Here is a 15,324-nt window from a genome sequence, read left to right as displayed (position 1 = left end):
CCGAGCCCGCTGGCGGCCCCGCTGCTGCGCGACCTTAAGCCGTGGCGCTCGGTGCGGGTCTGCCGGCGGGCGTCCTCACCGAGCCCGCTGGCGGCCCTGCTGCTGCGCGACCTTAAGTTGTGGCGCTCGGTGCAGGTCTGCCGGCGCCTTCTCGCCGAGCCCGCAGGCGGCCCCGCTGCTGCGCGACCTTAAGTCGTGGCGCTCGGTGCAGGTCTGCCGGCGCCTTCTCGCCGAGCCCGCAGGCGGCCCCGCTGCTGCGCGACCTTAAGCCGTGGCGCTCGGTGCAGGTCTACCGGCGGGCGTCCTCACCGAGCCCGCGGGCGGCCTCGCTGCTGCCGCCGGCCGGCGTCGGGGCCATGTATCGGATGTCGCCGGCCGGCGTCCCGCAGCTGCTGCGGCCATGTCCGCCCCGCCGCCCCGCCGCCCCGCCGCCTCGACCGTCATTTGGCGGCGCGGTATGGTAATGGCGCGGCGGCGGCTCGGCGGCGGCGGGACGAGACAGGTGCCAGCCCGTAACGAGGCGGCCGCTGTCCGCGGCGGCGCGGCGGCGGTGGCGTGGTCTCCCGCCGCCGCCGTCGCCGATCGGCTGCGGAGGCGGCTTGCGATGGCTTACTGTGGGTCGAGTGAGAACCGTCGGCCTCGAGCTGTCGTAAGTTCGAAAGTGCCCGGAGTAGTTTAGGAGGAGCGTTCGTCCAGATTGTAGAATGGATGGGCGACCCTGCTGGCCCGCACCGTCCCGCAGGTCCTGGAGGTCAGGCGCTGTCTTTGTGACCTCCGGGCCCTCGGTGTGGCGTCGGAACGATCCCCAGCTCCCTGAGGCGGACACTCGGACGTCTCTGGTGTTCTTGATCCGCGTTTGCTGGTGAACTCTCGGGTGGCCTAGGCTTCGGTGCATCCGGCCAGGCCGCGCTCGGGTCTCGGGCTCACAGGCTTAGCGAAGTTTTCACATTCGCGGTGATGACGCTTCTGTGGCACGTGCGCGGAAGCCTGGTGACCGGTGGTGCCTGAACCGTCAGGCCAGCGCCTCGGCGCACCACCCCGACCGCCGTGATCCGTACCGCGGCTGTTCTGCCGGCTCAGAAGCGCTCTCTGGCCGGTTATGGGCATCGTTAACGCCGTACCGGCAGGCATCGCTGTGTTAGCGACTCCTCTTGTTTCGCGCGTCGGAAGTGAATGTCATTCTCTGGGAAGCAGTCGCAGTCAGGTCCCCAGTAGCTGCAGAGCGTGGGTGCCAGAGAGTGGGCTTATTTAGTTGGGTGCGCGTGGGTTTATTATGGAAGCTTGGAACGATCGCTGCCGGCAGGCGTGCTTTGCTTGGGATGCGGAGATCGTGATGTATGTCTTCAGCTGTGGCGGTGCTATTCAAGTAAGAAACAAGTTATGGGCGCCTTAGCACCAGACCGCGTCACGACTAAAACCCAAATCGTCGCTGCCATTATCGCCTCCGGTCCCATCGGCTATGGCTTATTGACGCTGCTTGGCTTGTGCCACACCACCTGGGGGCGCCGGAGGTGAACGAGCGCCCGGCCGACAGCTCATGACGCCGCAAATCCAGCATGGCCGTGGGTGTGACGTCAGCGTGTTCACGGCGTCATCAGCGGTGTGTTGTCGCTGTTAGTAATGTGCTGCCTTGGCGTTAGTGATGTCATTATCGCCAGCGCCGCGCCGCTGCTGCACAGGTAATTTATGCTTGCGTCTATTGCAACGCGCCTGGGCTGGCTGGAGTGGCTGCTATTATCTTACTAGAAATGCTTTGTATTACGATTTTGCTGGGACCTTGTGCGCATCTGCTGTGATTTGCTGGGGTCGTTTGCACGTCTGTTACGCTCCTGCTGAACGGGCAGGCGCATCGATCGAGTCACAGCTGGACTGATAAGTGCGCCTGTTTTGAACCTACTTGACTGATTGGTCCGTTTTCTGTATGTTCACCCGGTGCCTTTGTTGCGATGCGGCAGGACTGGGGTACTTCTTTGTTGGCACCGCCAGCATTAGTGGACGTTTTCGCAGAAAGCGTACCGCGTTATGTACATACCTAAGTATTTCAAAGTGGTTCAAAAAATGCGGGTTAAGTATTCGTGTGCTATGTGGTTCCAACCGTCGTTTCTCGTTTCAAGCAGCTGGCATGAGTTAAAGGAACGGTCGTAGTCAGAAATAGTTTTTACCTGGGCGCAGTGACCTCCGACGTCGGCGTGCCCTTAAATTAAAAGCATTATCATTATTAGGGCCCCTTACCAGCATACCACATTCCCACTGAGTTTCAGGATGTTTGAAATGTTCTCAAATAGTGTGCACAAAAGTTGTCATGAAAGTGGCCATTGGGTGGGAGGCCAGACGTTGCGAATGACGTCAGCGGTTGGTGCTTCGGACCAGGGTTGGACAGCGCTGTAGCCCTACCCGGTGTCAGCAACATCGGGCCCGATGCCCGGTGTCAGCGACATCGGGCCCGATGCCCGGTGTCAGAGGCATCGGGCCCGATGCCCGGTGTCAGAGGCATCGGGCCTCAATGCCCGGTGTCAGCGACATCGGGCCCGATGCCCGGTGTCAGAGGCATCGGGCCTCGATGCCCGGTGTCAGCGGCATCGGGCCCGATGCCCGGTGTCAGCGGCATCGGGCCCCGAGCCCGGCCGACCTCTGCGTCCCGTCCGGAGCGTGGCGACGCTGGGGAGTACACCACGCCGGGGTGTGTTCCCCGCCTGCACCGCCGCCGCCGCCGCCGCCGCCGCCGCTGTCGGACCGCCCGGGCCGGACTGCCCTGATGAAGAGTGTCGGGGCTAGCTGTCAGCGGGGCCGGTCCATTAGTCATGACCGCCTGGCGTCCGCGGCGACGACGGCGGCGGCGCGCACACAGCCGAGAAATCGGCCGCAGCGAATCGAAGTCCATACGCAGCGTTTGCCACGCACGACTGGTGTCCAGTGCCGGCTCTGGCGTAGACAGGCCACCACGCCAATGGTTGGTCCATCGCACCACTCGTTAGTCCACCATGTCACTTGTTAGTCCACCGCGCCACTCGTTGGTCCACCACGCCACTCGTCAGTCCACCACAGCACTCGTTAGTTCACCATAGCGCTTGTTAGTCTACCGCACCACTCGTTAGTGATGTGCGGTCATGAAGGCCCACGCGCGTTTCTGCGTGCTGTGTAGTCGTTCATGTGTGCCGCTGGCAAGGTGTCGGCTTGCAGTTTCCTCTGAAATGTTATGCATGACGATCTCATTAGCGGATTGCGTCCTTCTAGATCAATAGCAACGGCACAGGAGTACATGGCCGACCTGCCGTGTTTGGGTGCATTGGGGTCACCCAGATGCCTGCAGTTCACAACATGATCGCAGTTCGCATCGCACGGCTTTATGATAAACGGTGATTAAAACTATTCCGTGGCTGGCAGCCATTTGCGAGATCATTACCCAATTTTTAGATGGGTTTATCGGGTCTTCAGGAATTGCAGCATCTGCTGTTGTATTGTGGAAACGCTGGATGCCTGCCTCGTTGGTCGATGGACGATTTAATGGCAATACCTCATTCATGGGAAACACCAATGTATTGCCGACTGACAGCCAAGTTTGGTGTAAAACACTCCCGCAGATGGTTTATACATTATCGGCACTGATGACGTCAAAAGGATGACGATCCGTTCGAAATGGTGCCGTAAACGCAGCCAGCAGCCATGGCCCGCCAATGAACTCCCGGGATCCTGGTGCTGTCCGAAAAGACTCAGCCCGGAGAGCATGTACAGATGTGGTGACCGGTTTTTTACGCTAAGGTACTGTGTTTTGGGGAAATGTTCAGCGTAGGACGGGGTTCTTTCTTATACTTGTTTTGCCAGAGTGCGCCACTCGTTATTCTTAATATGGTAGTAAAAGAAAAGCTCCCATTTAACGGTTCGTTAATGGACACTAACAGTCGGAATGTCATGGTCGTGCTGAGCCTAATTCGTCTCTCGTATTTTGATGAACGTTTTTATGCTCTCGTTCCATTGCCATTTGTTCAATAGCATCGCTTTTCTATGGCTTTAGAGTCCTATTAGACATCCAGAACTGTTGGAGCTTCCGCGCTATCCGTCGGGCCACGTCATGTCCACTGACATGGCCCATGCCATTGGATCGCTTGCTGAAATTTGGGTACAAAAGACACTAGGGTTTGGTCGCCCGCTGGTGCGTTATGGTGATCGGGAAGACCACGAGCTGAGAATGTCCTGAACGCGTTGAAGATATTTTATGCCGTGCTGCTGGGTGTGATGGACACATATTTCCGGCCGTCGTTCACTGTTGGCAAAGGGACCCCGATGACCCTGACCTGACCTGGCCCTGGCGACCTGGGCGATCCTGCGCTCCAGACTGTCAACGTGTAGAGCGGCTGGCATGACCCGTCCCAATGTTGAAAAGGTACGCGTCTCCGCCCGAGAGCAGTCTGTCGGCAGCAGCAGCAGCAGCAGTCTGTCGGCCAGGAGCAGTGACAGCTTATTTGGTTTCCCGATTGGGAGGCGGGTGTCACCGCCCATGTGACGTCCACGGCCAACGCCGAAGCGCCTTTTCCTTCCGGGCAAACGGGTGTCACCGGCCATGTAATGCCCCTTCCGGCCGGGGAGGTGGGTGTCACCGCCGGTGTGACGCTCGGGTCGGGGGGGGACGGTGTAACGCCCCCCGCCGGGGACTTGGGTGTCACTGCCGGTGTGACGCCCGCTGGTCCGCCGGCCGGCTCAGCTCGTGTGACGGGCGTGCGCCGCAGGGAATGACGGATGGCCGCAGTCGGCCGACGGGCGGCCCGACACTGCTGATAGCAAACCGGCACCCTGGGGAGCCGCGCGGTCGCCGTCACCACGGGCCCCGGCGGCGTGCTCCTCCCAAGGGCCATCCGTTCTCCGGCCTCTGTACGGCCGGCCTCCGCCGCCGAGCTCGCCGCCGAACTCGCCGCCGAACTCGCCGCTGAGCTCGCCGCCGAACTCGCCGCCGAGCTCGCCGCCGAACTCGCCGCCGAGCTCGCCGCCAAACTCGCCGCCGGCACCTTTTGCGCTGCCGACTGATGCTGAGCAGGCCGCCGACGCCGTCTGCCCTTACAGACCGATGTCGGGCTGGCCGCCGGCGCCGTCTGCCCTACAGACCGATGCCGGGCTGGCCGCCGGCGCCGCCTGCTCTGCAGACCGATACCGGGCGCACGGCCGGCACGCGCCGGCGTAATCAATTAGCGATAAACGGCACGCCCCGCCTGCATGCCAAGAGCGGCCCAACATGGCGGAGGGGGCGTGGGACGCTCGCCCGCCGGCAAACGGCCTCGGAGCCGGAGACCACGGCGAATGGCGAACGGCCGCGGAAAGTGGACGACTTGGAACTGGGACAGGCTCTGATTATAACCTCGGGATGCTGTATGGATATGACATCAGGACCCAGCGCCCGGTCATTTTGCATGTGAGCCTACTTGAGTGACCACTTTCATTCAGGGCATAGCTTTGACGATCCTATCCTGAAATTGCAGAGCATTATTGATTCAGCTGAAAAGGCGGCCACTTCCACGCGTAATAGTAAAACATACTCAGATGACAGGCGCTCATAACTGGAGAAGTAGACATTGAGGGAAAAGTTTTACATACATCTTAGAGGTGCTGTTCATGTTCCAAAATTTCTGATTTCCCAAAATCTCCAAAGTGAAGTGTGGAATTAGTTTTGGACAGCTGAGTTTATTGCGTCGTGTCGACAAATGGTATGCATCTCAACTTACCTAAGGCTGCTCGTTTTCAAAACAATTGAGTCTGGAACATAAAGAAGTTGTTGGTAGACCAAATCAGAAAATGCTCCTTTTTGAAACATGAGATAAAAGCCCTCGCCATCAAACCCTCGAAACCCTCGAAACCCAACCCTCTATGGGACACATAACTTATAACTAGGAACGCGAGCCCCGATATCTTAATTTTCACGGCTCGCACCAGGTTTGGATCCCCGTTTTCTGGCTGCCACCTGCATTATTTAAGGTCAATTTTGTGAAACAGGACATTTTTGGACAACCGGATTTATTGTTAACTTTTGACGAACATCTGGCTCAGCTGTGGGCCTGGAATCGGACTTTGGGCAAGATCTTTCAGAGCACGGCTCTGATACAGCTGCGGTTAGTTTGTATGTTGGGAGGCGTAAACGTGCAAAAGATGTAGAAAATCACTCCGCAGAGAGTGAATGCCTTGAGGGGAAAATGCTTCAAACTCCTGCGCTACGTTTTAGCTGGCTCTTTACCTGGTGTTTATGTTTGATGCTTGCTTGCCCCTCGGAGCGCACACACTTTTGATTGGAATGTAACTTTTTGTTTGAATGTTCCTCGACTTTCGTGCAGCTGTCATTCAACACCAACCCAGACGCGGCCGAGCCCGGCCTCGGAGCTGGTCTGGGGAGTTTACTAGGCAGGTTTACTAGGCTCTGTGGAGGTGGTCTGGGGAGTTGCAGGTTTACTAGGCTCCGTGAGTACCCCGCGTCGTGCCCTGGTGACGTGCAGGTTTACTAGGCTCCGTGAGTACCCCGCGCTGTGCCCTGGTGACGTGTCGTGCCAGGCCCGGCCATTGCGTGCCCGCCGGTACAGTCTACCGGTGCAGTGTCTCCAGCTCGGAAGCCCGCCGGCACGGTGTACCGCGCCGGGGGGCTGCGGCGAGCCGGCCGAGCGGGCCGCAGCGCTTCGCGCTCGTTGATTTCCACCGTCGAGCGACGGTTGCGCCGAGCTTTCGCGGCGGGCGGCCAGGGTGCAGTTGCCTGGAGCCTAGAGTTCGTGACTGCCGCTGTTATGGGTCGGACACGGATCTGAGTGTGCTGCCACGAGACTACAGCAGCCGCGCGTCCTGCGGCCGCCGTTGGCCAGCTGGGCGCCATCATCCAGTGATTACCCCGCACCGCTGGGCCGTCGGAGCTCTTTCTGGCCGTAGGTGAGAGGTCATGACGCCCTGCGGGGACATCGGCGCCACTCTAAAATGGCCTTTTATGGGCCTTAACCTTGATGCGGGGCCATCGTCGGGGATATATGCGGTGCCCTCTCACGCGTCTGCTGACCGGGTCTGATGACGCTCTCCATCCGCATTAAGCGTGGTTTAACATCGTGATACGGGGTGGTGTATAGCAATTCCCTATGCTCCTTGCGAATTTCGCAAGCGAACATGACCCATGCCTGTGCCCCGTTCATAATCCTCACAGTGCACGCTGTAACACGCCGGCGCATGTCTCCCACATGGTAAGTGCCGCTGTATTTAGCACATACCGATTGCAGGCATTTCCATTTGATTGCACGCGGTGGCCGGGAGGGGGTCCGCCGTCCCTTTGCACTGTGCCGCAGGCGTGTCTGGGGTGTGTCGGCGGCGGCCGGGGCCGCCGGGTCGGCATCTGGCTGCCGCAGGCAGTCTTGGTCGCCGGGTCGGCCCGGGGGCTTGTCTGGGGTGTGTCGGCAGTGGTCTGGGCGGCTGGCAGCGGTCTGGCTGCCAGGGACAATCTTGGTCGCCGGGTCGGCCCGGAGGCCTGTCTGGGGTGGGTCGGCGTTGGTCTGGGCTGCTGGCAGCGGTCTGTTTGCCGCTGGCAGTCTTGGTCGCCGGATCAGCCCGGTGGCCTGGCTGAGGTGTTCCGGGTCAGCGATGTGGGGTGTGTCGGGTCGGCGGCCTGGGCTGCCGGCGACGGTCCCGGCTACCCAACTCTCGGCCCGCCCCCGGGCGACCCCGGGCGCAAATTAATGCATCTGCCCCTGGGAAATTAGTCATCATCGACCAGAGCGGCCCCGTGCGCTTCCGATGATCTCTGGCTCCGCTCGGGCGGAAGAGATACCCTGGAAATCTGGCACACCCCGCACAGCGACACTATGTATAAATGCATCGCACCATGTGTGTATGAAGTGTTCAAACGGCGACAGTGCAGCGGTTTTGGTTCGTGTGTTGTGTAGGGAAAATATAGGTAAAAATAAATGATTCAGAGGCATACGCTTGTTTGTTCGTGTATAGAGAGAACTCCTTTGTTGAACCATATGGACGCAAGATATTTTTGAGTTCCAGCACTGGTCAGCCATCTAAAAAAGTACCAAGTTAGATTACTGTTGCAATCGTCTGTCGACTGAAGTTGACGCGTTGACGTTACGCTACCCAGTTTAAACATAAAATCAGAAACGCATAATACATTTGTCACCAGCTTAAACGTACTCCACTTTGTTATAAAATGAAGATGTACTGTTTCTGATGAAGATTATGCTGTCTGGTATGGTTATGCGGCGCACATCTTATTACCTCGTGTGTTATCTCTCACTATGATGAGAATAGCGCTGGCCGGCCCTGGCTCCGCTGCTGACAATGGCTCACTGATCTAGCGTTGCTTAATTGCTTGGCGTGGTAAGCGAGTGCATTGCGTTTCCTGCAGCCATGTTTCACTTTTGTCGGTATTTATCATATCTGCAACTGGTGTGACATCTGCTGTTGATGAAATACCCTGCCATGGAGTGTTCCGGGATGCTGCCTGACATTTTGCTCAGTAGCGTTGACCTTTGAACCACAGCAAAACCTGTCGCAACTTTTTAAAAAAGCTGGGTCGAAGTCGGACAGCAAAACATATTTTTTCAACAGACTGGCGTAATCCGGCGGCTTGACTGGGGTCAAGGTTATCGCAGGAGAGGGGGGGGGGGGGAGTTTGGCCGCCGCCGGGATCGGTGCAGCCTTTAGTCCGGTCTCCGGGATCGGTGTAGCCTTTAGTCCGGTCTCCGGGATCGGTGCAGCCTTAGTCCGGTCTCTCAACTGACTCCGCGGAGCTACGGCCAATGGGAGAGAGGCTCGCTGTGACGTCAGACTAGGCAGTACTGTAGCTTGTCAGGGCGATCTCGAAAAAATGATCTACGGTCTTCCGAGAAAATACTCCAGCTATCTGGTTTGGATCGTACACCTCAACAATCGCGTCTGTCTCTGTTGTTGTTGGCGTGGAAAATGAATTGTGATAGAGCCGAAGATTATCCCTAAGTGCGGATTGACGCACGCTTTCATGCTGACAGTAGCATTGCTAGTGCTGACTGGTCACTCGAACGATTTGGAAATGTCATTCATGACTTGATCTGTGGTAGCCTGTGTTTCTCTATTGTTTCAAGGTAGGCCGGAGTGCATTAGTCCTGTTCACGCGATATGCTAGAGTTACCGCCGTGACCGCATGACCAGGCCTCGGCAGTCCTGGAGAAGGCTCCTCATTTCTGTTTGTATGCCACCATCAAGTTATGAACAGCAATCTGTTTCTACGAAATTCCGGCTGAATTCCTACGTTTAAAAGACGCACCTTCGATACATTTATGGGTACTGGTTGGAACAATATGTCAAGCAAACAGTGAAATTCACTATGAAAATACGTCACGCTTCTGTCTCGGGCCTTGGGGAAGGGCGAATGCGAGTGCCCGTAGCGAAACAATGTTTATCGAGTATTATGTTGCGAGGGCTTGAGTAATCGCTCCGCCTGATATCACTGATTTTTTAGTAAGCAAATTTCGAAAAGTATGCGCGGTGCTGGTCGTGAGGACTTTTTACTTAGCCGTATGCGATTGGAGCTGCCTTTAGGAGAGTACTGTACATGGGATCGCAGCCATGTGGGACTGGAGCAGCCTTTAGTACAGTACCGTGCATCGGGTGGCAGACATGTTTGCTCGGAGCAGCCTGTCACAGTGCCGTGCATCGCAGTGGCAGCCATGTTTGATCGGAGCAGCCTAGCACAGAGCCGTGCATCGGGTGAGAGCCATGTTTGAGCAGAGCAGCCTAGCACAGAGCCGTGCGTCGCGTGGCAGCCAGTTTGATCGGAGCACAGTACCGTGCATCATGTGGCAGCCATGTTTGATCGGAGCAGCCTAGCACAGTACCGCGCATCGCGTGGCAGCCAGTTTGATCGGAGCACAGTACCGTGCATCATGTGGCAGCCATGTTTGATCGGAGCAGCCTAGCACAGTACCGTACATCGCGTGGCAGCCATGTTTGATCGGAGCACAGTACCGTGCATCACGTGGCAGCCATGTTTGATCGGAGCAGCCTAGCACAGTACCGTGCATCGCGTGGCAGCCAGTCTGATCGGGGCACAGCACCGTGCATCATGTGGCAGCCATGTTTGATCGAAGCAGCCTAGCACAGTACCGTTCATTGCGTGGCAGCCATGTTTGATCGGATCAGCCTAGCACAGTACCATGCATCGCGTGGCAGCCATTTGATCTGGGTACATTACCGGGCATCGCTTGGCAGCCAGATTGATCGGAGCACAGTACCGTGCATCGAGTGGCGGCCAGTTTGATCAGAGCACAGTACCGTGCATCGCGTGGCAGCCAGTTTGATCGGAGCACAGTACCATACATCGGGTGGCAGCCAGTTTGATCGGAGCACAGTACCGTGCATCGCGTAGCAGCCAGTTTGATCGGAGCACAGTACCATACATCGGGTGGCAGCCAGTTCGATCGGAGCTCAGTACCACTCATCGGGTGGCAGTCAGTTTGATCGGAGCACAGTACCGTGCATCGGGATGGCAGGATGCGGCAGCTTGGCTCGCGGATGATTCAGGTTTCTTGTTATCGGCAGAGTGCGCAAGGGTTCGGATTTTTTAGCGTCCACACGCCGAAGTTTTTATTTTGACTCTTGCTTAGCTGTATTCGTCCGTGGTCATGAGTCCTGTTGGCATGCTATGCTACTTCCATGATATGGTATTGCCGTAACATGTTTCAATGGAAACTTGACATCTGCTTTAACCAGCACTTACTGGCATATTGTAGCTTTTTTGTTTCCAATATATGGGCTCAAAATGTCGAAAAACAACGAAAGTTTTAGTTATCTTACTTACATTAAGCATTGCCTTTCTTCGTATGCCATCTTACGGTAAAGCTTTCAGCTCGATGCCGGATATTTGTCTCGGCCGTGATCAGTATTCCACCCCACGACCCGGCTGTGGGCTGGTGAAGGCCTCGGATGCGCCCTTGTGCCCGTCGCTTCCGCCGCGCATTCCCGTACTTTGACTCAATCCGCACAGGCGTGGCGTGCAGGTCGCGCCTGTGATTCCGATGCTGTATCGATTTAGCGCGGTCTCCGGCGGCGCGTGGCGTCGCTTTGTTGTCGGCATCGCACTGTAATGCTAATGCGCACCGTCTCGGTTTGGGCTGCGATGGACCGTGGCGGCCACGCCCCATTGCAGTTCCGACCGAACTGGTCACGGGCGCCCGGCATCGCCGGCGGTCGCGGTCGCGTCAGGGCGCGAGCTCCCGGCAGCGGGTTCGTCTCGTCTGTTATGGAGTGTGGTCGGAGGAACGCGCATCGCGGGCGGTCCGTGAGGTGGGCCGCGCGACTGCAGTGTGCCACGCGGCAGACGTGGGGTTGGAGACATTCCCTGCATCATCCCGGCGTTGTACTGCTTAGGAGGCCGTGTTTCAAACGCGGCCTCGCATAAACGAACCGTGGGACTTACCAGTGGCAGCGTTGCGGTACAAATGGCTCCGGCGCTGAGATGACACCGCCAGTGTCACTGGCGTGACGTAGCGCGGGTGTGTGTTTCGCTTGCCGTCCCGTCCCCGGTATACTGCGTCCGCAGTCATGCCTCCTACACGATCATAAGGCATGACTTTTTGTGCTGGGCTGACAGACTACTGTCATTCGTTACAGCGAGCGTTGCGTCACTGTCCCCCCCCCCCCCCCCCCCCGGCTCATCATCTCCCTGTCCGCTCGGGCCTCGGCGGTCTCCCCGAGCACGTTCATCACCTTAGCTATTCTTCATGGGCTCGTTGGCCGCATCGCCATCTCTCACAGATCTTGCAATTCCACTGCCCCCCCCCCCCCCTCCCCCCTCCCCCGGCCCCTCCCTGCCCCGCCCGGCGCCCATCTCCTAGTCTGCCCGGCGCTCCCGCAGGCTATCCTAGGGCTGCCGGACCAGACCCCCTCTCCCCCCCCCGTCTCCCGGGGGAGGGGGCGGCGGCCGTCTCATGACGCCGCGTAATGAAATACACGATCAGCAAGCGTAATGCGCGCCGGCCTGGTCTGATCTGTCGGCCGCCGCCGGCGTACACAGCCCCGCCCGGCCGTCGGCCCCAGCCGGAGGCGCAATCTGGGCCAGCCATCGGACGACCTCCCGGGGGCCACCTCCCGAGCACGGTCTGCTCGGGGAACAGGCCATCTGGGGAGGGCTGGGGGTACATTATGCGCGGAGTGAGAGGTGTATGTCATTCGAGTGGGCTGCGCGCTGGGGGTAGAAGTGGGTCGTGCGCTAAACCATTTCGCGAAGTATCCCGATGACGCTGTGAACTGTACGTAAGCCTCTCGCTTCGAGGAAAAGACGCCGGGAAAGTTTCGCTCAGTGTCACGCAAGCCACGGCGGGCGCGAGGCGCCATGCGCGTGAGTTTGGCACATCGAAGACCGCCGCAGGCGCGGCAGATTTGTGGGCGCCGCTGCAGGGCGCTCGCTCCCCGCAGGCGGCTGGCCGACCACCCGGTCCGCCTTTACAGTGTGACCTTGTCTCGTCCGCAGGCTGACCTGAGACGACACCTGGAGGAGGTGACCCGGGAGCTGGAGGAGCTGACCTGGGCGCAGGTCAGGTCGCACCTGCTGGCGCATGGCTCGCCCCCGGCCGAGGCAGAGAGCCGCTGCGCGCAGATCCTGACCATCTGGGAGGAGGTCAAACGCTCGATGGCGCCAGGTACGCCGGAGGGGCGGCGCTCCTGCCCTCGCTCGCCGGTCGCAGATGTCTCGCATGAAGATGCTAGTGAACGTTTGCTCTGGTGTTTGTCTGGCTCCGTTTCAAGGGCTTACCAGGTACGGGATTGGCTGGCTAATGCTTTCGAAGCCCATCGGGCCCTGTGCCGCCCGGCTGTCTCACGCTGTAAGGTGACCCAGTGCTAACACAGTCCAGTTTTCCTGTCCGCGGTAACGCTATTTCCAACCTAGCTAACGCTGCGTTTAACTATGTTTTTAGTTTTTCAGGCAATCTCGTCGGTATGGGGTGTGGGGAGGAAAGGGCGTAATGGCAACACTGTATTGTATGTTATTTGATCTGACTGTCTTGTATGGCGTTGTGAGACCGGCGCGTCCGATGTTGACTCACACATTTGTTTATTGTACCCGTCGCAATGACATAGATGTGCCGAAAAGACAGTAGGATGTGGGGGTAAGGGAAAGGTAGTAAGGAATAGGGGCTTAGACTTAGGTAAGTTAGAGTTTAGGATAAGTATGTGCGACCACAATCACCTCATCTACAGCCGCGAAGGTGGTGGGTCGAAAGGGTTCGCAAAGATACAGTTTGCCAGGTCAGAAAATGATACAATTAAAACAGGATGCATCAGATTGGCTGCGTGAGATTGTTTCGTCGTTTTCGTTACGCTGCCATCGTTGTATTATAGCTACTTTGCCTTCATCTGGGTGCCTTCGATTCCTTATCTGGGTTGTATGAATACATTAGCATTTCGTTGGGGTCCAAGTCTTCATTCTTCAATTGGAACCATCTGGATTCAAAACAATCTACATGCGCCAGAATTAGAATTAGAAGCTACGTGCGCTGCAAATTAGCATACTATACGGGACAATCACACGACGAAACATTGCTTTGTTTTGTATGAAGTACTTTGTTTACTCAATGGATCGTGGAGCTACGACTACATTTAACAGCAATTACTCCGATTTGAACTGAATATCAATTAAGTGATGCTAACTGGGCTGCTGCTGAAGGTCCTGGTCGGCTGTTCAGTGAGTGGACGTTACGGCCTTTGTAAGCCGTGAAAGAGGGTGGCACTGGTTTCCATTGGCTAGTCCATGGCACTGGTTTCCACTCCACTCCATTCCACTTCCTCGCATGACCGTCTGCGGTTTGCGCGCGCTCCCGACTCTGTGTGGCGCCCGTGATTACGCTCGCTATGGGGTCAGTGGAACGCATGGTGGGCGAGGACATGACCGCTCGCTGTCATGTCCATCCTGTTGTTGGGTGTCCATTAAAAAGATTTAAACTGCTGTTGTCATTTGGGCGCGAAATGGCCGTTGCAGTCGTTGCGCCCTAAAGCATCAATAAACGACAGCTCATAGCTGTAGTGCTCGCGACGTTTTCCGATAATTGCCACGCCTGACTGTGGAATATGTGGTCGTGAAACTGAGCTCGACTATTTTGGTGCCCATTGCTATGAAATACTTCGTTTCAAATTACTAAACCAGAAGTAGTTTTGAATAATAGATAACGCGCTGAGATTGGTAAGAGGTGGTGCCTCGCAGCCAGCGATAGGCTGTTTCTCAGCTGGCGGGTGCAGTTTCCACCTCGTTTCCCTTGTCGCCTGCGATGTTCCACCCGCGCCTGAACCTTAAGCGCCGTGTCTTGCTGCAAATCCGGAGCGCCGCGACTGGAACTCCAATGAAGAGGGATGCCTCTCCTCTAAGCCTCTGTGACTAGCTGCTAATGCATACGGATGGTCTTCTGCATAATAAACAACGGCCCAAATACATAATAAGCTTATTCAAAGGCCAGGCGGACCAAGCTGGAGCTGTTATTCGAACGCACCTGTCCAGGAATTTCAAGCGTGAAGTGCCAAATGGGTGACCGCTGCCTGAGATATGAACAGCGCTCCGCCTGAGCTGCCGAATTAGAGCGGCGGCGGCCGCGGCACGCATGGCTCCTGCGTCGTTGATTTCGCGTCTGACATTTTCAGCGTAGACCCGCCGTGCGCCGGCTTCAACTACGTCCCCTCCTGCTGTCGCCAGATTCAACTACGCCCCCTCCCTTCGCCCTTCCGTCGCCGGCCTCAACTCCCCCGCCCACCGCCGGCTTCAACTGCCTTTTTCCCGCCGGCCTCAACTCCCCCGCCCACCGCCGGCTCCAACTACCTCTTCCCGCCGGCCGTAACTCTCCCGTCCACCGCCGGCTTCAACTGCCTCTTCCCGCCGGCCTCAACTCCCCCGCCCACCGCCGGCTCCAACTGCCTCTTCCTGCCGGCCTCAACTCCCCTGCCCACCGCCGGCTCCAACTGCCTCTTCCCGCCGGCCTCAACTCCCTGCCCGCCGCCGGCTCCAACTGCCTCTTCCCGCCGGCCCTCAACTCCCCTGCCCGCCGCCGGCTTCAACTGCCTCTTCCCGCCGACCTCAACTCCCCTTCCCCGTCGCCCGCCTCCGCCGCCGCAGGAAATTATTATTTCCCGCGCTGGCTAAGCATAAAGGAAGTGGGAACTCTGTGTCAGGTGACGCTGGCTTTTTGGGTGTCTGGGGCATCGACTCGCGTTCTCTGCAGTCTTCCCGGGAGACGCTGGTGTTCAGCCGTGCAAGTAGCGCGGCACAGCGAAAATATACTGAAGCCGTGGTGTCGGCGGGGAGTGACCTGGCTTGCGCTCGCCGTTATGGGCAGGTTTATTGTCTTTGCT

Source organism: Pollicipes pollicipes, unplaced genomic scaffold (genome assembly GCF_011947565.3).
Source record: "Pollicipes pollicipes isolate AB1234 unplaced genomic scaffold, Ppol_2.1 Scaffold_5724;HRSCAF=6776_pilon_pilon_pilon, whole genome shotgun sequence".
Taxonomy (NCBI): Eukaryota; Metazoa; Arthropoda; class Thecostraca; order Pollicipedomorpha; family Pollicipedidae; genus Pollicipes; species Pollicipes pollicipes.
Note: the sequence above shows the minus strand (reverse complement) of the source record.